Genomic DNA, 24917 nt, shown 5'->3' on the forward strand with positions numbered 1-24917 from the left:
TGGAAAGAGGGAGGTACGAATGAGGGACACGAGGGAGTGATGGTGGATGGAGAGTGAAGAGAGGAAGCAACGGATGGAGGGGAGATGTTAGTGTGGAAAAGGAAGGGGTCGAGACTATGAAAACAAGAGCAATAATGGTTGAAAGATGAGATATATGAACAAGGCTCGGACGAGCCGAAACGTTATGGTGAACCAGGGGCGGCTGGTGACATTTGAAAGTGGTAGGGCGTAAAAGTTCAGGAACAGTGACCTGTAGTGAGCAAGCTCGACTGTCATAATTGGGGTCTGAGAGGATTATCCCCCTGCAAAAAAATGAAAAAAGGTTGCGCAAATGGTGCATTTTAAAGTATATTTGAGCAAGCAAGAAAGTTAATAAGACTATTGTGAAAGTATAGTTCTGACATCAGTAAAGAGATTTCATACATAGCTGCTTATTCAGTATAGCCCGCGCCTACTTTTGATCACAATACAATCCTGCAGTGACCGGTTATAGAAAAGTGTGTGTGGAAGCATTGGGAACGCTTGCTGTGCAGTGCACACTGTCTGTTATGTTTGTGGGACGGTGGGTCTTGTATAAGGTTGCTGCATGACCCAATTCTAGCGCCTTGAAACCAGTGGAGCGCTATGAAAATCATGCTTTAATTGATAGTGTTCTCAGCCCGGTTTAATCACCTCGTTAGCAAATCATAGGGGCCCATGGTATTCTATAAACGCCGAGTGGAGAGAGCGCCTTTCAGTCACACTGCAGAGCTCCGTCTGCACGCACTGGCCGGGCCTCTTCAGCGCACAGCACTGTGGAACAGCACTCCGCCAGGGCAGCTGCTGAGCAATGTGCCAACAGACTGGTGCCAATCTTATTTAAGAAGGCACAGCCTCTCTCTGGCCGCCTCTCGTGCCCTCTACACTCTCTGTGCCCCGTCTCTTTCCTCTCTCCCTCTCGTGCCCTCTCCAATCTCTCTCGCTCTCTTTCTCTCTCTGTCTCTCTCTGTCTCTATCCCCAACTCTCCCAACGTGTCTACCTCTCTCCTGCCCTGTACTCTCTCTCTCTTCTGTATCTCTCTCTCAATGTTTTTCCCTGGCTCCCTCACTCCTGCTCTTCAGTCTCTACCCCACCTCTCCCTCTTTCTCTCAATCATTCACCCTTCTCCCTCACACACACAAGCATACAAGCGTGCTCTCCCTTCCATGTTATCGCAGTCCATCCCCACATACTCTGCCTCCAGCTGGTGAGGCCCTCCCTTCCTGCCCTATGGGGTAGGCCTCTCTGTATAGATATTCCCGCTGCTGGGTTGCAGCTGTGGGGTGCACACACAGTTCACGCACACATCTTGTGCACCACCGAACCCTCGTGCTGCTGCTGCTTGTGACGGACCCACGTTTCCTGATGGTGTTCAGATCCCAAAAGCCCTGGGTGCACTTAGAACCTAAATACAGTGTACACCCACGCACGGCGCACCCCCCAGTTACAGGTCACACATCAGATGGCTCACACGTTTATATGAACATGATCCAATTAACTTTCATTTAGTGAAGCTATGCACACACTCCTTTATTTCAAAAAAATATGTAGCACAATAAATTGAGTAAACGCAACCGTAATAAAACGTACCTTTAATGTGCAGGGGGGGGAGGGTTGGGGGGGTCGGCTCGAGGTGCGTTTTAGCTGCACTGACTCCTGTTTGAATTCGGAAGGTCCGGACCGTTACTCCCTGATCTGTGGTAGCTCCTGTGGCAGAGCAGCTCAGGCCGACACTTCAGTACGAGGCTGGCAAGACAGAGAGCTTGGAAGGCCCGGGCAGGAATCCAAAATGCTCAGTTCAGGGTGAGCCAACTAGCGTGCTGTTCTGGGCCATTGATTTAGTAAAATCTGCTGCTTGGGTCTTTTCTTCGATTCCTAACACGTAAAAGAACAGTACACGCTGCTGCGACGTGGTTGTTCATTCAGTAGCCCCAGCCCGCCAATCAAAGGGAGCAACAGCAGTGTCAGAGGGCGGAGACACGCCCAGCCATTCGTTCTCTCCATAGATCTACCCCGCCCCTTGCCCTTTACTTTAATGGCACTGCTCCAGACACGCCCTGGGCCATTGCGAAGCACGCCCAAATGGGTTTCTGCATCTCGCAATGAACAATCACCACTCCCATCACTATTGACGTCATATGTCAAGCTTATGCTTGCAGGTCGAGCAACACCTCGCCCTGGCACCTGACAAAGTGCAGGATCGTCCGGGCACAGGCCATTCGTTCAGACCCTCACCCGCCCTCAGAAAAACACAGAAACAAATAAAATGAAATGCAAACTTACATTTTATTTTAAGATGCCCAGTGTTATTTATTTTCCATCCTCTTCTTCTTTCTCCTAAAAGTTGGCAGGGCAGCGCCCATTTCGACCATTAATACCAGCCGCCACTGATGGCGACATACCGCACTAAATAAATTGTTTGCACTAATTATTTGGTCCGTGTCCGTGAGTGCTTCGATGCCTGATTACGGATATATATATAGGACATATCTAGAATATTGTGTTCACTTCGGGAATCCTCACGTGCAGTATTGTGGTAAGGGACCGGCTTAAACTAGCTTCAGGAAAGCTCCTACAGCAGACAACGAAGATGGAAAACATAAGCCCCTCCCCCAAGGGGTGCGGCCAAACCCAGAGCTTTCACTGCGTCAAGTGATGGATCCCATCATAAAACCATGCAAAATAATAGGCTTGGATGGGACATTTTGAATGAATAAATTGGAACATTCATGTTTGCATTGAGAAGTGAGTTCAGTTTTAGATGCCTTGCCTGGTGTGTTGTGTTCAGTTTTAGATGCCACGTCTGGTGAGTTGTGTTCATTTTAGAGTGTTGTGTTCAGTTTTAGATGCCACGCCTGATGAGTTGTGTTCAGTTTTAGATGCCAAGCCAGGTGTCTTGTGTTCAGTTGTAGATGCCATGCTGGTGTGTTGTGCTCAGTTTTAGAAGCCACGCCTGGTGAGTTGTGTTCATTTTTAGATGCCATGCCTGGTGTGTTGTGTTCACTTTTAGAAGCCACGCCTGGTGTCTTGTGTTCAGTTGTGGATGTCACGTCTGGTGTCTTGTGTTCAGTTGTGGATGTCACATCTGGTATCTTGTGTTCATATGTAGATGTCACATCTGGTGTCTTGTGTTCAGTTGTAGATGCCACGCCTGGTGTGTTGTGCTCAGTTTTAGATGCCACGCCTGGTGTGTTGTGTTCAGTTTTAGATGCCACGCCTGGTGTGTTGTGTTCAGTTTTAGAAGCCACGCCTGGTGTGTTGTGCTCAGTTTTAGATGTCACGTCTAGTGTCTTGTGTTCAGTTGTGGATGTCACGTCTGGTGTCTTGTGTTCAGCTGTAGATGCCACGTCTGGTGTCTTGTGTTCAGTTGTAGATGCTACGCCTGGTGTGTTGTGCTCAGTTTTAGACGCCACGCCTGGTGTGTTGTGTTCAGTTTTTAGTTGCCAGGCCTGGTGTGTTGTGTTCAGTTTTAGATGCCACGCCTAGTGTGTTGTGTTCAGTTTTAGATGCCACGCCTGGTGTGTTGTGCTCAGTTTTAGAAGCCACGCCTGGTGTCTTGTGTTCAGTTGTAGATGTCACGTCTGGTGTCTTGTGTTCAGTTGTAGATGCCACGTCTGGTGTGTTGTGTTCAGTTGTAGATGCCACGCCTGGTGTGTTGTTTTCAGTTTTAGATGCCACGCCTGGTATGTTGTGTTCAGTTTTAGAAGCCACGCCTGGTGTATTGTGTTCAGTTTTAGATGCCACGCCTGGTGTGTTGTGTAAGCCACGCCTGGTGTGTTGTGTTCAGTTTTAGATGCCACGTCTGGTGTCTTGTGTTCTGTGCCCCAGGCGTCATGTACAGTACTGGGTCTGGTACTGACAGACTGTGGAGTATTATGCCCAGTTAGGGAGACCTCACCTATAGTACGGGTTCCAGTAAGGAAGACCTGACCTGGGGGAGGGAAAACACATATTGAGACAAATATCCGATTTGGGACAGTTCAAAGAAAGCCTCTGGAAGTGTTGCATGATCTAAACAATTAGTGAAATGAAAAATAAAAACATGCACATTTAAAGTGTGAGGTTTTTGGTTCAGTTGTATACTATCAGCCACAGCCCCTCCTACCTAATCAAAATGGTAAACTGATGTAAAAAGTGGTTCAAATGGAGAGCTAATAGTTTGTCAAACAAATTCACTCTAAGCTCAAAGTAAAGATATTTTTTAGAGGCAACCCCACAGTTGGAACACTGATGCTGCAATGTAGGGGTGTCCCCAACCCTCAAATGGGACCCCAAACCTTCAAGGGTGGCCCATTCGGCCCCCAGTCAATGATTGTGTGTGAGATATGCCACAATAAGCTTAAGCTACATCTACTATGGGTTTGGTAGGGTCTAGAGGTCCACCACAATAAGCTGTATCTACCATGGGTTGGGAAGGGTCTAGAGGTCTAGCACAGTAAGCTATATCTACCATGGGTTGGGTTGGGTGTAGAGGTCCACCACGATAAGCTATATCTACCATGGGTTGGGTAGGGTCTAGAGGTCCACCACAATAAACTGTATCTACCATGGGTTGGGTAGGGTCTAGAGGTCCACCACAATAATCTATACCAACCATGCGTTGGGTAGGCTCTTGAGGTCCACCAAAATAAGCTATATCTACCATGGGTTGGGTAGGGTCCATAGGCCCACCACGATAAGCTACATCTACCATGAGTTGGGTAGGGTCTAGAGGTCCACCACAATAAGCTATATCTACCATGGGTTGGGTAGGGTGTAGAGGTCCACCACGATAAGCTACTTATACCATGGGTTGGGTAGGGTCTAGAGGTCCACCACAATATGCTGTATCTTCCATGGGTTGGGTAGGGTCTAGAGCTCTGCCATAATAAGCTATAGCTACTATGGGTTGGGTAGGGTCTAGAGCTCCACCACAATAAGCTTTATCTACAATGGGTTGGGTAGGGTCCAGAGGTCCACCACAATAAGTTATATCTACCATGGGTTTGGTAGGCTCTTGAGGTCCACCACAATGAGCTATATCTACCAAGGGTTGGGTAGGGTGTAGAGGTCCACCATGATAAGCTACATCTACCATGGGTTGGGTAGAGTCTAGAGGTCCACCACAATAAGCTATATCTACCATGGGTTGGATAGGGTTCATAGGTCCACCACAATAAGCTACATCTACCATGCGTTGGGTAGGGTCTAGAGGTTCACCACAATAAGCGATATCTACCATGGGTTGGGTAGGGTCTAGAGGTCCACACAATAAGCTATATCTACCATGGGTTGGGTAGGGTCTAGAGGTCCAGCACAATAAGCTATCTCTACCATGGGTTGGGTAGGGTCTAGAGGTCGACCACAATAAGCTATATCTACCATAGGTTGGGTAGAGTCTAGAGGTCCACCACAAAGCTATAGATACCATGGGTTGGGTAGGGTCTAGAGCTCTGCCACAATAAGCTATATCTACCATGGGTTGGGTAGAGTGTAGAGGTCCACCACAATAAGCTATATCTACCATGGGTTGGGTAGGGTCTAGAGGTCCACCAAAATAAGCTATATCTACCATGGGTTAGGTAGGGTCTAGATGTCCACCACAATAAGCTGTATCTACTATCAGTTGGGTAGGGTCTAGAGCTCTGCCACAATAAGCTATATCTACCATGGGTTGGGTAGAGTTTAGAGGTCCACCACAATAAGCTATATCTGCTATGGGTTGGGTAGGATCTAGAGGTCCACCAAAATAAGCTATATCTACCATGGGTCGGGTAGGGTCTAGAGGTCCACCACAATAAGCTATATCTAACATGCATTGGGTAGGCTCTTGAGGTCCACCACAATAAGCTATATCTACCATGGGCTGGGTAGTGTCTAGAGGTCTACCACAATAAGCTATGTCTACCATGCGTTGGATAGACTCTTGAGGTCCACCACAATAAGCTATATCTACAATGAGTTCGGTGGGGTATAGAGATCCACCACAATAAGCAATATCTACCATGGGTTGGGTAGAGTCTAGAGGTCTGCCACAATAAGCTATATCTACCATGGGTTGGGTAGTGTCTAGAGATCCACCACAATAAGCTTTATCTACCATGATTTGGGTAGTGTCTAGATGACCACCACAATCAGCTATATATACAATGGCTTGGGGGGGTTCTAGAGGTCCACCACAATAAACTATATCTACCATGGGTTGGGTAGTGTCTAGAGGTCCACCACAATAAACTGTATCTACCATGGGTTGGGTAGGGTCTAGAGGTCCACCACAATAAACTGTATCTACCATGGGTTGGGTAGGGTTTATAGGTCCACCACAATAAATAATTTCCACAATTTACACTACCAGCTGAAGGTCCAATTTCAAGTGGTCCAGAAAATTGCAGTCTTTCACCTATAAGTGGTGCGAGGTGTAGGACAGCCGGAAATAACCGGGTGCAATAAAGTGTGCACCCTCGGTTACATTTCAGCAGGTCAAACCTGCCAGAATTTAACAGGGGAAAAACACCTGGTACGTACAGGGAAATTTGTGTTTAATGCTCCAGATGCTGTGTCCAATTACAGAGAAAAAAACCTCAGCATTTGCACAGTTTATCGCACTCCATAAATTCCGAGCCCCAGAGTGTTGGGTTTTATCAGGCATAATAAACACTGCCTACCTCCACCGAGCACTTGTAATCAGGCCTTTAGTCTCTGAGATGGAGGTCCAAGATCACCGCAAGGGCAGCGCAAGACGGGATCCACTGACGCCCTCAGTTTGAGTGAGAAAAAGTCCGAGTGGGACAAACCTGACTTCTGTAGTTGCCCGAGGTTGCTTCAAGTACTTGGTTGCCTTTTTCCATCAGCACATTGTACCTTCACACTGCAGCCCTGGTTACAACTGGCCCAGTTAATTGTGCGTTACAGTATACATCTGAATGAATAGTTCTGTGACAAGCGCTAACGCAGTTTTTCACCGTTGAATATCAGGACATGCAGGTTTTGTGGTAGAGAGCACCAACACCTGCATTTCATGCACCATTTTCAAGCAGAGCTTGTACCTGCTGCTGTTATCACACCTGATAAATTGTAATCCCGGTGGTGCCAAATTTTATCCTTGTGATAAATATTGCCCCGTGCTCGTGGGGCACTTGTAATCTGGCCTCATAATTTTGGGGAAATTTAAAATCCTCCAGTGGAAAAGGAAAGGCACAGCGACAGGAGAGGGCTTCACAATGGCGGAGATGTTGGATTTGTGGCGCGGTTTAGCCTTAGATTTAAACAGCAAATGCTAAAACTGGGGAAAACTTGAATTCCGCTCCATCTTCTTTGTTCTGGTTTAGGGGGATAGTTAGAGTTTAGTGGATGTGAGTAATTTGCCAAAAACAGGCTTATGTTGCATCCCGCTTTAACACAACTGAGAAAACCGAGATTGAATTTATTTTTGCATACCAAAAAATGCTCCAGCTCACAGCAGCTTATTTCTGGACATACACAAAAATGTGATGGGATGTCCTCACACCACCAGATGGCATGCTTCATCATAGGACTCCCCAAGCCCTCCGGTTTGAAGAAGAGCGGGCCTACACCTGGAAGTCAGGGAGGCACTTCTAACTAAGAACGAACCTGTGAAATAGATCAATTAAAAGCCAATGTGATACGCCAAACTGACCGTTATATTTACACGGAATACCACTTGGTCTTAAAAACCAACGCGGGAGAAAGGGGAATTAGTACCCCATCACCACTCACATCATTAACAGGTTTCTGCCTGGTGGCTCTTGCAAGCCTGTGGCATTCTTCAGGATGGAAACACTGGATCCCTGAGTGGCAAACACCCATGGGCGTGCCACTTATCAGTGTTGGGCGTGACCTCAGTGGACCCTTTTAGCTATTAGGCCCCTAGGCACCTGCAATACAATAATAATAATAATACAGTTGAACTATCAGATTTTTCAACAACTGACCCGTCAGGGTAGGTGCGCAAGGGATATGTAACAAACTTCCGCATGCAACATTCGCTGTAGGTGACCCTGCACATGTGAAACTTTAAAAAAACCATATATATATATACATCATATTGTGAGGCCGGTTCAGAATGTCTTACCCTGATATAGGGCCATCTGGGACCCCTGGAGGAAGGACTCCTGCACACACCAAATAGATAAGGGAGGAAAAGAGTCAATTATCCGCCCGCCCCCACTCACAGGTACTACCAATGTCAAGCGGGGATCTAACCTCTCCACACATACACCCTCTTACTTCATCAAGGTGTGTTCCTCTCTGAAACCCTGCTGGGGTCCGCTCCTTCCTCCCGAATAACAAGGGACTGAGGGTGCCGCCTGGCCTTCTAAACCCTGTCCATGTCATCCTATTGGTCGGGAACAGTCCCCTCTCCAAATTGGATGCAGCAGTAATGTCCGCGTGCGCTATACGTTTTCCTCTGAGTCCTATGTTGCTGCTCCCTTTGAATTTACAAGAGTAGCCGCAGCCGAATGCTGGTAACCTGCAGTCACGTTGTAAAGGTCAGTTTGGCATATCACATTGGTTTTTATTTGTTCTATTCCGCAGGTCTGTTCTTTTTAAGAAGTGCCTCCCTGACTTCTAGGTGTAGGCCCGCTCTTCATCAAACCGTGTTCTTGAAGAGCTTGGGGAGTCCTATGATGAAGCATGACACCTGGTGGTGTGTGACGATGTCCCGTCACATTTCTGTGTATATCCAGAAATAGGCTGCTATGAGGTGGATCATTCATTGGTATACACAAATAAATTAAATCTCAGGCGGCTCAGTTTGTGACTTGAGGCCAGCTCACCCTTCAGACCCTATCACCTCTGTTTCCCTACGTGACTCGAATCCAGGGTTATTATGTTTCGATGTTATTTTCCATCTCCCCTATTTAGAGCGCATAGCCATATTTACATCGTAAGTAGTGTGGACAGAACATTCACCTATTTTTGATGGACGCCCTTAATCTACCAAACTCTAATGTGCCCGTAAATGTCTCTTTTGGTGCTCCAGACCTTCTAGTGAACTAAACCAGGAGCCACATACACCTAAACACATCTCTTAGGAGAGGATGTGGTCTAATGGCTAGGGCGGTCGACCTCACATCTGGGGAACCGGGTTTGAGTCTCGACAATGGCCCTCAAAATCCTGTGATTCTGGGCAAATCTTGTAATCCCCCCCGTGCCTCACAAAAATGAATGTGTCCTTGTGTAACGCAACTGGTGCTCATGTAAAGTGCTCTGATACCTTCGGGTTAAGTTTCCGCTATATAAAACTCTGAGAAAATAAATAAATACATCTCGGCAAGGTTCCGCTGAAATTTTGTTTCTCTCGGCAAAAAACTCTGAGTGGAATAAACCAGGGATTCTAGCTTGGAAAGAGGGCACCTTTCTTGAGTAGCCTGGCACCTTGTCCCTGCCCTACTTTCAGGATGATGGATATCTTCCTGCTGGCCCTCAAATTCCCAGGCTGCTAAAGACAGTTTCTAGGACACTGCGGCCCAGAAAGCTGTGGGAGACAATCTCAACCACAGACTGAAGCCAGGTTCCGCCCAAAGTCCGATCCCAGCCGGACCTTCCACAGAGATGCCTTCTTTGTCCCTCATCTCCAGGCTCCTGCCAGAGTCCAGTCCCAGCCAGTCCTTCCACCGAGATGCCTTCTGTGTCTCTCATCTCCAGGCTCCTGCCAGAGTCCAGTCCCGGCCAGTCCTTCCACAAAGATGCCTTCTGTGTCCCTCATCTCCAGGCTCCTGTCAGAGTCCAGTCCCAGCCAGTCCTTCCACCGAGATGCCTTCTGTGTCCCTCATCTCCAGGCTCCTGCCAGAGTCCAGTCCCGGCCGGTCCTTCCACTGAGATGACTTCTGTGTCCCTCATCTCCAGGCTCCTGCCAGAGTCCAGTCTCGGCCGGTCCTTCCACAGAGATGCCTTCTTTGTCCTTTGTCTCCAGGCTCCAGAGTCCAGTCCCGGCCGGTCCTTCCACAGAGATGCCTTCTTTGTCCTTTGTCTCCAGGCTCCAGAGTCCAGTCCCGGCCGGTCCTTTCACAGAGATGCCTTCTTTGTCCTTCGTCTCAGGGCTCCTGCCAGAGTCCACACCCAGCCGGTCCTTCCACAGAGATGCCTTCTGTGTCCCTTGTCTCCAGGCTCCTGCCAGAGTCCAGTCCTGACCGGTCCTTCTACAGAGATGCCTTCTGTGTCCTTCGTCTCCAGGCTCCTGCCAGAGTCCAGTTCCAGCCGGTCCTTCCACAGAGATGCCTTCTGTGTACCTCATCTCCAGGCTCCTGCCAGAGTTTAGTCCCGGCCGGTCTTTCCATAAAGATGCCTTCTGTGTCCTTCGTCTCCAGGCTCCTGCCAGAGTCCAGTCCCAGCCAGTCCTTCCACAAAGATGCCTTCTTTGTCCTTCGTCTCCAGGCTCCTGCCAGAGTCCAGTCCCGGCCGGTCTTTCCACAAAGATGCCTTCTGTGTCCTTCGTCTCCAGGCTCCTGCCAGAGTCCAAGCCAAGCCGGTCATTCCACCGAGATGCCTTCTGTTTCCCTCGTCTCCAGGCTCCTGCCAGAGTCCAGTCCCAGCCGGTCCTTCCACAGAGATGCCTTCTGTGTTCCTCATCTCCAGGCTCCTGCCAGAGTCCAGTCCCAGCTGGTCCTTCCACACAGATGCCTTCTGTGTCCCTCATCTCCAGGCTCCTGCCAGAGTCCAGTCCCAGCCGTCCTTCCACAGAGATACCTTCTTTGTCCCTCATTTCCAGGCTCCTGCCAGAGTCCGGTCCTGGCCAGTCCTTTCACAGAGATGCCTTCTTTGTCCCTCATTTCCAGGCTCCTGCCAGAGTCCGGTCCTGGCCAGCCCTTCCACAGAGATGCCTTCTTTGTCCTTGGTCTCCAGGCTCCTGCCAGAGTCCAGTCCCAGCCAGTCCTTCCACAGAGATGCATTCTGTGTCCCTCATCTCCAGGCTCCTGCCAGAGTCCAGTCCCAGCCGGTCCTTCCACAGAGATGCCTTCTTTGTCCTTTGTCTCCAGGCTCCAGAGTCCAGGCCCGGCCGGTCCTTCCACAGAGATGCCTTCTTTGTCCTTCGTCTCAGGGCTCCTGCCAGAGTCCACACCCAGCCGGTCCTTCCACAGAGATGCCTTCTGTGTCCCTTGTCTCCAGGCTCCTGCCAGAGTCCAGTCCTGACCGGTCCTTCTACAGAGATGCCTTCTGTGTCCTTCATCTCCAGGCTCCTGCCAGAGTCCAGTCCCAGCCGGTCCTTCCACAGAGATGCCTTCTGTGTACCTCATCTCCAGGCTCCTGCCAGAGTTTAGTCCCGGCCGGTCTTTACACAAAGATGCCTTCTGTGTCCTTCGTCTCCAGGCTCCTGCCAGAGTCCAGTCCCAGCCAGTCCTTCCACAAAGATGCCTTCTTTGTCCTTCGTCTCCAGGCTCCTGCCAGAGTCCAGTCCCGGCCGGTCTTTCCACAAAGATGCCTTCTGTGTCCTTCGTCTCCAGGCTCCTGCCAGAGTCCAAGCCAAGCCGGTCATTCCACCGAGATGCCTTCTGGGTCCCTCGTCTCCAGGCTCCTGCCAGAGTCCAGTCCCAGCCGGTCCTTCCACAGAGATGCCTTCTGTGTACCTCATCTCCAGGCTCCTGCCAGAGTTTAGTCCCGGCCGGTAAATCCACAAAGATGCCTTCTGTGTCCTTCGTCTCCAGGCTCCTGCCAGAGTCCAGTCCCAGCCAGTCCTTCCACAAAGATGCCTTCTTTGTCCTTCGTCTCCAGGCTCCTGCCAGAGTCCAGTCCCGGCCGGTCTTTCCACAAAGATGCCTTCTGTGTCCTTCGTCTCCAGGCTCCTGCCAGAGTCCAAGCCAAGCCGGTCATTCCACCGAGATGCCTTCTGTGTCCCTCGTCTCCAGGCTCCTGCCAGAGTCCAGTCCCAGCCGGTCCTTCCACAGAGATGCCTTCTGTGTTCCTCATCTCCAGGCTCCTGCCAGAGTCCAGTCCCAGCTGGTCCTTCCACACAGATGCCTTCTGTGTCCCTCATCTCCAGGCTCCTGCCAGAGTCCAGTCCCAGCCATCCTTCCACAGAGATGCCTTCTTTGTCCCTCATTTCCAGGCTCCTGCCAGAGTCCGGTCCTGGCCAGTCCTTTCACAGAGATGCCTTCTTTGTCCCTCATTTCCAGGCTCCTGCCAGAGTCCGGTCCTGGCCAGCCCTTCCACAGAGATGCCTTCTTTGTCCTTGGTCTCCAGGCTCCTGCCAGAGTCCAGTCCCAGCCAGTCCTTCCACATAGATGCATTCTGTGTCCCTCATCTCCAGGCTCCTGCCAGAGTCCATTCCCAGCCGGTCCTTCCACCGAGATGCCTTCTGTGTCCCTCATCTCCAGGCTCCTGCCAAGGTCCAGTCCCAGCAGGTCCTTCCACCGAGATGCCTTCTTTGTCCCTCATCTCCAGGCTCCTTTCAGAGTCCAGTCCCTGTCGTCCTTCCACAGAGATGCCTTCTTTGTCCTTCGTCTCCAGGCTCCTGCCAGATTCCAGTCCCAGCTGTTCCTTCCACAGAGATGCCTTCTTTGTCCTTCGTCTCCAGGCTCCTACCAGATTCCAGTCCCAGCTGTTCCTTCCACAGAGATGCATTCTTTTTCCCTCATCTCCAGGCTCCTGCCAGAGTCCAGTCCCGGTCGGTCCTTCCACAAAGATGCCTTCTGTGTCCCTTGTCTCCAGGCTCCTGCCAGAGTCCAGTCCTGACCGGTCCTTCTACAGAGATGCCTTCTGTGTCCTTCGTCTCCAGGCTCCTGCCAGAGTCCATTCCCAGCCGGTCCTTCCACCGAGATGCCTTCTGTGTCCCTCATCTCCAGGTTCCTGCCAAGGTCCAGTCCTGGCCGGTCCTTCCACAGAGATACCTTCTGTGTCCCTCGTCTCCAGGCTCCTGCCAGAGTCCAGTCCCAGCCAGTCCTTTCACAAAGATGCCTTCTGTGTCCCTCTTCTCCAGGCTCCTGCCAGAGTCCAGTCCCAGCCAGCCCTTCCACAGAGATGCCTTCTGTGTCCCTCATCTCCAGGCTCCTGCCAGAGTCCAGTCCCACCCGGTCCTTCCACAGAGATGCCTTCTGTGTCCCTCATCTCCAGGCTCCAGAGTCCAGTCCCAGCCGGACCTTCCACAGAGATGCCTTCTGTGTCCCTCATCTCCAGACTCCTGCCAGAATCCAGTCCCAGCTGTTCCTTCCAGAGAGACGCCTTCTGTGTCCCTCATCTCCAGGTTTCCTGCCAGAGTCCAGTCCCGGCCGGTCCTTCCACAAAGACGGTTTCTGTGTCCCTCGTCTCCAGGCTCCTGCCAGAGTCCAGTCCTGGCCGGTCCTTCCACAGAGATGCCTTCTTTGTCCTTCGTCTCCAGGCTTCTGCCAGAGTCCAGTCCCAGCCAGTCCTTCCACAGAGATCCCTTCTGTGTCCCTCATCTCCAGGCTCCTGCTAGAGTCCAGTCCCGGCCGGTCCTTCCACAAAGATGCCTTCTGTGTCCTTTGTCTCCAGGCTCCTGCCAGAGTCCAGTCCCATCTGTTCCTTTCACAGAGACGCCGTCTGTGTCCCTCATCTCCAGGTTTCCTGCCAGAGTCCAGTCCCGGACGGTCCTTCCACAAAGATGCTTTCTGTGTCCCTCATTTCCAGGCTCCTGCCAGAGTCCAGTCCTGGCCGGTCCTTCCACAGAGATGCCTTCTTTGTCCTTCGTCTCCAGGCTCCTGCCAGAGTCCAGTCCCAGCTGGTCCTTCCACAGAGACATTCCTTCTGTGTCCCTCGTTGCCAGGCTCTTGCCAGAGTCCATTCCCGGCCGGTCCTTCCACAAAGATGCCTTCTGTGTCCCTCATCTCCAGGCTCCTGCCAGAGACCAGTCCCAGCTGTTCCTTCCACAAAGATGCCTTCTGTGTCCCTCATCTCCAGGCTCCTGCCAAGGTCCAGTCCCGGCCGGTCCTTCCACAAAGATGCCTTCTGTGTCCCTCATCTCCAGGCTCCTGCCAGAGTCCAGTCCCAGCCAGTCCTTCCACAGAGATCCCTTCTGTGTCCCTCATCTCCAGGCTCCTGCCAGAGTCCAGTCCCAGCTGTTCCTTCCACAGAGACGCCTTCTGTGTCCCTCATCTCCAGGTTTCCTGCCAGAGTCCAGTCCCGGCCGGTCCTTCCACAAAGATGGTTTCTGTGTCCCTCGTCTCCAGGCTCCTGCCAGAGTCCAGTCCTGGCCGGTCCTTCCACAGAAATGCCTTCTTTGTCCTTCGTTTCCAGGCTCCTGCCAGAGTCCAGTCCCAGCTCGTCCTTCCACAGAGACATTCCTTCTGTGTCCCTCGTTGCCAGGCTCTTGCCAGAGTCCATTCCCGGCCGGTCCTTCCACAAAGATGCCTTTTGTGTCCTTCGTCTCCAGGCTCCTGCCAAGGTCCAGTCCCGACCGGTCCTTCCACAGAGATGCCTTCTTTGTCCCTCATCTCCAGGCTCCTGCCAGAGTCCAGTCCCAGCCGGTCTTTCCACAGAGATGCCTTCTGTGTCCCTCGTCTCCAGGCTCCTGCCAGAGTCCAGTCCTGGCAGGTCCTTCCACAGAGATGCCTTCTGTGTTCTTCGTCTCCAGGCTCCTGCCAGAGTCCAGTCCCAGCTGGTCCTTCCACAGAGATGCCTTCTTTGTCCCTCATCTCCAGGCTCCTGCCAGAGTCCAGTCCCAGCCAGTCCTTCCACAGAGATGCCTTCTTTGTCCCTCATCTCCAGGCTCCTCCCAGAGTTCAGTCCCAGCTGTTCCTTCCACAGAGATGCCTTCTGTGTCCCTCATCTCCAGGCTCCTGCCAGAGTCCAGTCCCAGCCGGTCCTTCCACACAGATGCCTTCTTTGTCCCTCATCTCCAGGCTCCTTTCAGAGTCAAGTCCTGGCCGTCCTTCCACAGAGATGCCTTCTGTGTCCTTCGTCTCCGGGCTCCTGCCAGAGTCCAGTGCCAGCTGGTCCTTCCACAGAGATGCCTTCTTTGTCCCTCATCTCCAGGCTCCTGCCAGAGTCCAGTCCCAGCTGTTCCTTCCACAGAGATGCCTTCTGTGTCCCTCATCTCCAGGCTCCTGCCAGAGTCCAGTCCCGGCCGGTCCTTCCACAGAGATACCTTCTGTGTCCCTGATCTCCAGGCTCCTGCCAGAGTCCAGTCCCGGCCGGTCCTTCCACAAAGATGCCTTCTGTGTCCCTCATCTCCAGGCTTCTGCCAGAGTCCAGTCGCGGCCGGTCCTTCCACAGAGATGCCTTCTTTGTCCCTCATCTCCAGGCTTCTGCCAGAGTCCAGTCCCAGCCGGTCCTTCTACAGAGATGCCTTCTGTGTCCCTCATCTCCCTAGGGCTGCAGCTGATCTAGCCCTTGGAAGGAGCTCTCAAGGTGCGGGTACATGAACAAGCAGGTTTCTCAGGCATTAAGCAGCTGTCTCTTCCTTCCTTTTGTCTTCCTTTCAAGTCCAGTTATGTCCTGGAGGGTCTGTGGTGGGAGTCATTCCTATACTACTCACTGACTAGTGATTGGTGATGTGACATACACCTGCCCTAAGAACCCAACCCTGCTTTGCAAGTATACACACATGAGCATGATGAATGCAACTACAACTGATTTACCAATAACCTTCCTCCCTTGCACCGGATTATAGCTAAACTATTCATTCTAAGGCCATGAGTTAAGAAAGGCATGATGGGTGTGAACCTCGTAGTGAGACACAGAACTTAAAACACCGCCAATCCAACGTTCATCCTTCCAGCACCCAGAAATGTCATAAGGGAACACCCGCTGCTTACACGCCTGGCAGAAAGATTTGAGGATGTTCATTACTGAACCCCCCCATCCATAGTTTCTAGCAATGGGAGAGGAGGACAGAGCACAATGTCAACATGCTGCCCCTTGCATTAACTAATAAAAGTTTCATAATGCACAGTAGTGCTTTTCCCCACTGATGAACTTAACTTGCATTTATTTTTAGTTTAAGCTGTGCAGGATTTTATATGCTGTTACCTAAAGGAGAAAGACTAAAAAAAGTGACAAAATATTTTGTATTTTTAGCTCCACCTTTGACTGCGCCCCCATGCTTGCATGCCATGCCCCCTTTGCACACTGCATCACAGTCCCCATACTTTTTAGGTCTCGCCTGGACAGCGCGTAGCGCTGTCTCTCCGAGACATCCAGTAATCTATATGCGAGGGGAAACTCCGCCTATAACTTGGTAATTTGTCGCCCTTTGCCATTAGTTAACTTTTTTTTTTGTTAGCGGGCTTGTTATTGGCCCCTCAGCCGATAGGTAACTTCCGGTGATTCTGGAAGCAGCACCGCCTAACTACAGTCTCCTTAGGCTTACACAGCGTATTTAAAATAGTGCGCATTAACATGCACGCGCTACCTTACATGCGCCAAAAGTTTGACTTGCGTGCATGCGGCTTGTGCAGTAAGTATGTCTCTTTCATGGCTCCGTTGTTAATGTGAGCAGTGTTCATTACATAGCGTCTGCCGCCCTGGACTTGCGGCTTCCCACCACTGTAAATGGCATGTTTCCATTGCCAGTAGATATGCGCATACGGCAAAAGTTTGACGTGCGTGCATGCGGTTTGTACAGAAAGTATGGCTCTTCCTCTGCTCCGTTGTTAATGTGAGCAGTGTTCATTACATAGCGCCTGCCGTCCTGGACTTGCGGCTTCCCGCCACTGTAAATGGCATGTCCATTGCCAGTAGGCGTGACTGTACTTATCAGCAAGCCGCCCCCCACTTCAGTGCAATTACTTTTCAGCCGAAGTCCGGATAATTCCTTTCCGCGTCTCCAGACTAGGCAATGAGAAGCATTCTGTGGTAAATGTGGTCATTTTAATCACGAGTCTTGTTTTCTCAAATGTAAAACAGAAGGGATGCGATAATAGGCGAAATGGTATTGCATTGAAAATGCATTTATGTAGCGCTTCGTACCGCTGACTCAATGTTGGGACGCTTTCACAGAAAGTGTAGCACGCTGCTCCATACGTTGATAGTTGCCATGATGTTAAAATTGTATTACCCCTAACCTTCACACAGACTTTCCCACCCGCCACACAAACGTTCCGTCAGCCATCACACACCAGATTGGGTTTCCAGAAGAGTCGGCGAAGGCCCAAAAATAATGTTGCTATACGAGTATACTGGCAAATAAATAATACAGTGTCACAACTAAGGGGCATGATTCCATATTACAACGGCCATCCGTCTAGTGATCTCATAATGGGGCTAAATATCCAAGCAGACATCATCAAACAAAGGAACATTTTACAATGCTTTTTGCTGCTCATTGCTTGTGATGCAAAACTGGACAAATAGAACTGTTCTTTTCGCTTCCTTGGATGTATGTGTTTATGTGCTGGTAGTTGTATAGGGCAAACTGAGCTCAAGGGCAACAGAACAGTGAACGAGGGCACGCCCCCCTGGGAATGCAATAATTGGGAGAAGGTCAAATGTGTGCACTGTCAGGTCAGCAGCGGTGCTCTTTGGAGATGTGTTTTCAGCTTTTTTTTTAAATGTATAAGAGTTGGTACTGATAGGAAATCAAAAAGCATTTGCAATGCAATAGGTCTCGCATTTACGCGAGTTTAAGCTATTGCCATTGTAAATGACAAAGCCTTTTATTTATGTTTTAAAAACAAAAACAAAAATAAAAGGCAGTGTTATTTGCAATGTCAATGCTCAAAGTAGCGTACATTTTCAAAACCAACACCTAGATAAAAGGTTTGTCATTTACAAGGCCAATAGCTCAAACTTTTGCAAATGCGAGACCTATTGCATTGCAAATGCTTGTTTTTAATGCACTTCCTCCGCACTTGCCAGTCTTGTGAATTAAAAAAGGGGCATTGTTCCTAACTTTATGTACCCGAGGGTTAAACAGCCCAGTGAGTGTGAGGGCAGAGCAAGCCCTTCGAGTACAGATGCACATCACTGCCAGTGGACTCAGGTGAACACGCCTTGAAACAAACCTGTAGGCTACAAAGCCTTATTCACTCACAACAGTGAGAGCAACAGCCGAATATGTCTGGAGAGACACTGAGAAAAGAGAAATCATATGCATGCACCCCTCTTCCTGGGCCCATCCTCCGCCCAGAGCCTGGTCTGATTCTTGTGGGGCGCCTGCAGCATCCGCCTGAAGGGGTGCAGCACGTGCTGCTCCATGAGGGCTGCCAGTGGGACGTTCCTTAAAGCCCTCTCTTTCCCCGCTATGTGATGACCTAAAATACCACATCCTTTCTCTCTCACAGGTATTGGCTTTATTGATGAATGATGACCTCGCACACGCCTCTTTCATCCTTACAAGGCCCCTGAATGATTATTAATGTAAGGTAACCTCGCACGTGCATCTTTCATCCTTACCAGACCCCTGATAACTGATGTAAGATGCCCTCGCACACGACTCTTTCATCCTTACAAGGCCCTTGGATGATTACTAATGTAAGGTGCCCTCGCACATGCCTCTTTCATCCTTACAAGGCCCCTGATTGAGTACTAATGTAAGATGCCCTCGCACACGCCTCTTTCATCCTTACAAGGCCCCTGATTGAGTACTAATGTAAGATGCCCTCGCACACGCCTCTTTCATCCTGACAAGGCTCCTCATTGAGTACTAATATAAGATGCCCTCATACACGCCTCTTTCATCCTGACAAGGCCCCTCATTGAGTACTAATGTAAGATGCCCTCGCACACGCCTCTTTCATCCTTACAAGGCCCTTGGATGATTACTAATGTAAGATGCCCTCGCACACGCCTCTTTCATCCTTACAAGGCCCCTGATTGAGTACTAATCTAAGATGCCCTCGCACACGCCTCTTTCATCCTTACAAGGCCCCTGATTGAGTATTAATCTAAGATGCCCTCGCACACGCCTCTTTCATCCTGACAAGGCCCCTCATTGAGTACTAATGTAAGATGCCCTCATACACGCCTCTTTCATCTTGACAAGACCCCTGATTGAGTACTAATGTAAGATGCCCTCGCACACGCCTCTTTCATCCTTACAAGGCCCCTGATTGAGTACTAATGTAAGATGCCCTCGCACACACCTCTTTCATCCTGACAAGGCCCCTGATTGAGTACTAATGTAAGATGCCCTCGCACACGTCTCTTTCATCCTGACAAGGCCCCTGATTGAGTACTAATGTAATGTGGAAATATGAATTTTTATGGTCAATTGTGTCCCCTATCTTAGACCCCAACGGCTCCATGTACATGCTATAAGTACATGTATGTTCCCTCCAGTTCCAGCTATGAAGACGCAAATACACGTGCGTCCAACGTCAACATGCCCTCTTTCAGATCCGCCATGAATGGGTCGAATATTCCATTCCTAAGTATGAAAGGCCACCGACTTTATGTGGTTCACTTTTCTAGTTTTACAGTTAAGGCGAGTAGGCCCTGAATTCTGCCATCAAGCCTTTTTCTGTTTCTGCCTCTGAAATGCTCCAGCTTGGACCTGCATCCGTGTCCATGAACTTTGTCTTACTCCCTGCGCGGCTAACGGTGCCTGACGCGGCCTGTTGCCTGCCAAAAACTGTATTCAGCCTTCAAGTTATCTGCTCCGCTCCTCATCCAATGCATTCCTGTCTAGTAGTTTAGGTAAACATCCCTCCAGCTACCGAGCAAAAGGCTCGGCCTCGCTGTCTTTTTGCAAGTAATTCATAGCCCCTGTTACTATGAAAGATTCCTGCCCCCTCGCATCACATGTAGACACATAGACGCTTGTACACGCACTAACAGTCAGTATAGAATAAGATCTGTCCGAGAAGACCCTTCCTTCCAGATAATATAGTTCCTTAAACACAAGATATTAGATATGATTTAGGACTAGGTTGTCCTGACACCCCAGACTTCTGTCTCCACATGTAGGGCCAAATGTCAAGTTCCCTTCACCCTCTAGTTGTACGTCAATCATGCGTCATGCAGCTGCGCGCGCATCTCTGTCAAATATTTCTGCTGACACTGCAGGATTCTCTTATGGATCCACCCACTTGTGACATCATTTTTAATGACGTTTCTAGTATACGCCTATTTTTCATTACGTATGTGTATTCTTATCTGTATTATCAGCTGTTACGCCTCCTGCATCTGTCCTAATGCAATGCTTTCCATATAAATATTGTTACTTGTCAATAATGTATTGCTGATCCCTTCCTGAACCTTCGTGGTGATGGAATATGATTGCCTAGTTCGAAATATAATTCCTTTGTAAGGAATAAAGCCCTTTTCAGAACCTCTAATACCACGGATTCTGCCTCTTATTTTGACTGAGTTATTCTTACTAGACTTTACCGCATAAAAAATAGTACAGGTAATTTAAATATTTACCACATAAATTGGTGCCCGAACAGGGACACTTTCTCATCTCACGCGCCGGAGGTGCGTTGCAGGCCCGGTCTCCTACCACAGCCGGACGGACAACAACGCGTACCCGCAGGATTTCCTGTATCTCCCTCCGACCAAGCGGGGGTGACTGAGGCTGCGATCAACACCCAGACGAGGCGGTGAGAAGTGCGAAGTATCCCGACCAGAGCCTAGCTGAGAGAGCAAGATCCGAGGTATACAGAGGCCCACCAGGTTCCGAAGTTCCGAGTCGAGTCGAGTCCAGTCCGGTCCAGTTCAGTTCAGTTCCGAGGCCTCCCGTTCCGTGCTACCCGGTGAGTACCGTTGCTGGGGAGGCAGTTAGACGTGCACATTAATTTGTGCCGGTCCTGACGGGTTTGGGTACACAGATCCGGTCTGCACTGTTTTAGCAGTGTATCTGTACTGTTTAGCAGTATATCCAGTATGTTCATGTATATAATTCAGTATTATCTAGTATTAGTATTATGTCAGTAACCAGTTTTCTTCTAAATTATCATTGTTTGTTAAAAATTAAATGTTAAATGTTAAATGTTTTACTGTGTCCAAAAATTGTGGTATGAATGAGTGTTCAATATTGTGTTTATCGTATTAATTGTGTTCAAGTCCAGTTCAAGTAAGAACCAAGTAACAAGGTTTAAAGATGCCGTTCTTTTCAAAATTAAGACAGATCAAAACTAGAAAAGGAGTACTCGAAGAAGCTGTTCCCATTCCACCTAGGGACACTCCAGGGTATTTTATGTATCATAAACATGGCCTAGATGCCGTATTATATCTTGACTTATGGGTGGACTACACCAAGGATCTAGCAGAAAGTCAGAGGTGGCCCGCAGCTGGGACATGGGATGCAGATTGCATCATGAGAGTAGAAGAAGAATTATGGAAAAAGAAAGCCAGACAGTCACAGAAAGATGCTATTGAGTTATGGCGTAACGTATCACATAGACAGACAGAATCCCTTACGCGAAGTGCACCCAGTCAGAGGTGAGGACAATATTTTTAAACGCGTGTTTGTGTACGCGCCCATAACTAAAATTGAATTATTAGAGATGAAGAAAGTAGTACCTAGCCATGACAAAGACCCAGCAGGTTTCCACCGTGAGATAAAAGACATGTTACTCATGGGAGAGTATACTTACCCGGACCTTATGAAAATATTAAAAGTCCTATTACCCGCCGGTATTTACGAGAAACTCAAAGAAAAGGAATGGGAGGTGGGAGACCAAAAGATAGATTGGACAGTATTAGAAAACGAAGAAAAGGCCCGAGCTGCAGGTTCAGGGCTTGGGGAAAGGACTACAGCATTACCAGGATTATTAGTGCAGGTACTACCACGTTTATTAACTACGAAAAAGGAAGATTGGGGTGCAATCTCAGCCTGTAAACAAAAACAAGATGAAGACACTAGCGATTTCTATTCCCGATTTGAAAAATGTTTTGGTATTAATAGTGGCATAAAAGCAAGTAGTGAGTCGTATCCACATCTGTTTGTGACAAAATTAGTTGAAAATTCCCTGCCCCAAGTTAAGAGTAGAGTATTAAAATTCGAGAGTACTTGGCAAGGTAACACACCGTCACAGATGTTACAAATGTTACAATATCACCACAATAGAATTAGAGAAGAACAAGAACATGAACAAAAACGTATGAAAGACACGAAAATGAAAATGCTTGTTGCTCAGTCAGTTCCAGCTGACGGTCATAAAAAGGGTATGACACAGTCCAATGATTCAGTAGGTCCTGTTAGAGGGACATGCAACTATTGTAAACAGCCAGGTCATTATATACACGATTGCGCAGTTTTGAAACATAATATCTCTACGGGTATAACAAAAGAGAGACCACGTCCGCCTAGACAGGATCAGATCCAACAACAAGTACCTCAGAATATACAGCCTTTGCCAGCTGCACAACAGACCGAACCACAACAACAGCCACAGCCTATTGCTGCAATCCAAAACACGACACAACAAATGTACCAGTATGCACAAAATGACTATCCAGAGTATCAACGCTACACATGAAATAGCCTAGAGAGGGAAGTTGGCCTACCCCTTATCGAGGTTCCCGTAGATCAAGAGGGTCCTTACGTACAGAGTCAAGTATTAGGGAAAGACAGAAAGTTTCTACTCGATACAGGGGCAAGCAGAACCACTATCAGTCACAGCGAAGTCCCAGGGGCACCCCACTCAGGCTCACAAAATATTTCCCTTGGTTTTTCAGGAAAGCCCACTATTAACGAAGTATCACAACCACTTGCACTTACAGTCGGTCCATTAACACGGACTACAGATCTATTACTTACGAAATCATGTCCAGAAAACTTGTTAGGTATAAAAACATTGAAGGCTCTAGGAGCTGTAATATGTTGTTCTCCGGAAGGAGTGCGACTCTTTTTGCGTGACTTTAAGGGTCACTACGTGTCTAGAGACATGGATCACCGGTTACAGAATCTACCTGCACATTTATGGGCACAAGGCCCCACTGATGTAGGTTGTATGCACATTACACCATATCGAGTCACACTTAAAACAGGAGTGGTACTACCACGAATGCGACAATACAAATTACCGCCAGACGCTGTTGTGGCTTTACTGCAAATCATTGACGAGCTCATCGCACAAGGAGTGGTTGTAGAAACCGACTCCAATGTATGTAATTCCCCGATAATCCCGATTCTTAAACGAACTGATCCAAAAGCACCACCAGTATATCGATTAGTTATTGATCTGCGAGAATTAAATAAATGCATTGTACCACAATACCCCGTGGTCCCAGATATCTCTTCATTATTAACGGCCATAGATTCAGAAGCAACGTTCTTTACTGTAATTGATCTCAAGAACGCTTTCTTTAGCGTCCCAATCGATCCGGAAAGCCAATATTTGTTCGGATTCAGTTTAAATGGACGAAGTTTTAAATTCACACGTGCACCTCAAGGATTCACAGAAAGCCCCAGCATCTATAGCCAAGCACTGAAAAGAGAACTTGACAGTATTCACATGCCAGCTAACACTGCCCTGCTTCAATACGTCGATGATCTGCTGATCACCGCACGAAGCGAACCTGAATGTGAAAAAGCATCACTGACGGTTTTACATTTCTTAGCCGACAAGGGGCACAAAGTGTCCCCTTCGAAACTACAATTCTGTGTCCAGCAAGTTGTGTACCTAGGGCACTTGCTGTCCAAATGGGGGAGACAGCTCACACCTGATCGCATCCAGTTAATTGTAAACATGCCACCACCCAAGACACAAAAGGAGGTACGGGCCTTCATAGGCCTCACTTCGTACTGTAGGCAGTGGATCCCCCAATATGCATTTTTAGCTAAACCACTCATTCAGTTGACAACACAGGAGGCAGCGACATCGACTGTCCTCCCTTGGACTCAGGAACATACACAAGCTTTTGAAAACTTAAAGAAAGCTTTATGCCAAGCACCTGTTTTAGCAACACCATGTTACAGCAAACGTTTTACACTTTTTGTTACAGAACGTGAAGGTACTGCTTTGTCAGTACTCACGCAGGAACAAGCAGGATCACACAAGCCATGTGCTTATTTTTCTAGTACATTAGATCCCGTAGCTCAGGCTCTTCCTGCGTGCCTGAAATCAGTCGCAGCAACAGCTTTAGCAATCAGACAAAGCGACGCCATAGTGTTAGGACATCAATTGACAGTACAAGTACCACACGCAGTAGAGGTTCTCCTGAACCGGACCCAAACACAACACTTGACTATAGCAAGACTGACGGGTTACGAATTAACATTGTTCCAGCCACACATAGAAATCAGACGCTGTAGTACATTAAATCCTGCCACACTTTTGCCATTAAATGGAACAGACCCATTGGCACATGATTGTATTGAAGTCATTACTATTACAACGAAACCCAGACAAGACTTAACAGATATTCCATTATCAGACCCAGACCTGACATTATATGTAGATGGTTCATGCATGAGAACAAATGCAGGAGAATTAGTGGCCGCTTATGCAGTCACAACAGACACTGAAATTATTGAAACAAATTGTATCGATACCTTGTCAGCTCAAGCAGCAGAGCTCATCGCTTTGACACAAGCCTGTATTCAAGCCAAAAATAAGAAAGTCAACATATACACAGATTCACGTTATGCATTCGGAGTCGTCCATGACTTCGGCGTACTGTGGTGAGAGAGAGGTTATTTAACTTCTCACGGTGCCCACATCCAGCACGGTCCCCTTATTCAAGCTCTGTTAGATGCAATACATCTGCCTACTTCAATATCTATCATGAAGTGTAAAGCCCATACAAAAGTAACTGACATTATTTCTCAGGGTAATGACCTAGCTGACAGAACAGCTAAACAGACTGCTCAGAATCAGACTCGTCCAATTGACACGACAAAGACAATAGTCCCGACACCAACACACTGCATGACAGTTAAGGATCCCGCCCTTGATGTAATTGACATACAGACACATGCTACACCAGAAGAAATAAAGAGATGGACTGAATTAGGAGGGATCCAAACGGATCAAGGATGGATGACGAAGGGAAAATCTATATGGTTTCTCCCCGACTCAATGGTTCAGGTCATCATTAACACAATACATAGTCCAGC

The 24917-nt window shown here is 48.7% G+C and overlaps 2 protein-coding genes across 3 annotated transcripts in view; one reads left to right on the top strand and one right to left on the bottom strand.

Annotated features, from left to right (window-relative positions):
* LOC146863455 (dedicator of cytokinesis protein 2-like) overlaps window positions 1–24917 on the top strand; it is a 2657619-nt gene that overhangs the window by 1488613 nt on the left and 1144089 nt on the right. The gene's annotated exons all lie outside the window — the stretch shown is intronic.
* Window positions 1–24917, bottom strand: part of LOC146863456 (uncharacterized) — a 447230-nt gene that overhangs the window by 191804 nt on the left and 230509 nt on the right. The window contains exon 1 of one of the 2 annotated variants that reach the window (XR_014978258.1): window positions 1610–1742. The exons of the other annotated variant lie outside the window; for it this stretch is intronic. The gene's annotated coding sequence lies outside the window, so the exon portion shown is untranslated. Of the gene's footprint in view, window positions 1–1609; window positions 1743–24917 lie in introns of those variants that run through there. 2 annotated transcript variants of the gene reach the window in all.

The sequence above is a fragment of the Triturus cristatus genome, chromosome 2_2 (genome assembly GCF_964204655.1).
Source record: "Triturus cristatus chromosome 2_2, aTriCri1.1, whole genome shotgun sequence".
Lineage (NCBI taxonomy): Eukaryota > Metazoa > Chordata > Amphibia > Caudata > Salamandridae > Triturus > Triturus cristatus.